Below are 1165 nucleotides of genomic sequence, written 5' to 3' on the forward strand. Positions count from 1 at the left end.
GCCTGTAGTCTGTCCCTCCCAGTAACCCTGGACACAGCCTGTAGTCTGTCCCCTCCCAGTAAACCTGGGACACAGCCTGTAGTCTGTCCCTCCCAGTAAACCTGGACACAGCCTGCAGTCTGTCCCCTCCCAGTAAACCTGGACACAGCCTGTAGTCTGTCCCCTCCCAGTAAACCTGGACACAGCCTGTAGTCTGTCCCCTCCCAGTAAACTGAAACCATGAGACACAGCCTGTAGTCTGTCCCCTCCCAGTAAACCTGGACACAGCCTGTAGTCTGTCCCCTCCCAGTAAACCTGGACACAGCCTGTAGTCTGTCCCCTCCCAGTAAACCTGGACACAGCCTGTAGTCTGTCCCTCCCAGTAAACCTGGACACAGCCTGTAGTCTGTCCCCTCCCAGTAAACCTGGACACAGCCTGTAGTCTGTCCCCTCCCAGTAAACCTGGACACAGCCTGTAGTCTGTCCCCTCCCAGTAAACCTGGACACAGCCTGTAGTCTGTCCCCTCCCAGTAAACCTGGACACAGCCTGTAGTCTGTCCCCTCCCAGTAAACCTGGACACAGCCTGTAGTCTGTCCCTCCCAGTAAACCTGAACACAGCCTGTAGTCTGTCCCCTCCCAGTAAACCTGGACACAGCCTGTAGTCTGTCCCCTCCCAGTAAGACCCTGAGACACAGCCTGTAGTCTGTCCCCTCCCAGTAAACCTGGACACAGCCTGTAGTCTGTCCCCCTCCCAGTAAACCTGGACACAGCCTGTAGTCTGTCCCCTCCCAGTAAACCTGGACACAGCCTGTAGTCTGTCCCCTCCCAGTAAACCTGAGCACAGCCTGTAGTCTGTCCCCTCCCAGTAAACCTGGACACAGCCTGTAGTCTGTCCCTCCCAGTAAACCTGAACCACTGAGACACAGCCTGTAGTCTGTCCCTCCCAGTAAACCTGGACACAGCCTGTAGTCTGTCCCTCCCCAGTAAACCTGGAACACAGCCTGTAGTCTGTCCCCTCCCAGTAAACCTGGACACAGCCTGTAGTCTGTCCCCCTCCCAGTAAACCTGGACACAGCCTGTAGTCTGTCCCCTCCCAGTAAAACCTGGACACAGCCTGTAGTCTGTCCCCTCCCAGTAAACCTGAACCCCACAGCCTGTAGTCTGTCCCTCCCAGTAAACCTGAAC

At 56.3% G+C, this 1165-nt stretch overlaps 1 protein-coding gene across 1 annotated transcript in view; it reads right to left on the minus strand.

The window, feature by feature from the left end:
* cntfr (ciliary neurotrophic factor receptor) overlaps positions 1-1165 on the minus strand; it is a 663571-nt gene that overhangs the window by 230442 nt on the left and 431964 nt on the right. The gene's annotated exons all lie outside the window — the stretch shown is intronic.

Source organism: Oncorhynchus nerka, linkage group LG22 (genome assembly GCF_034236695.1).
Source record: "Oncorhynchus nerka isolate Pitt River linkage group LG22, Oner_Uvic_2.0, whole genome shotgun sequence".
NCBI lineage: Eukaryota > Metazoa > Chordata > Actinopteri > Salmoniformes > Salmonidae > Oncorhynchus > Oncorhynchus nerka.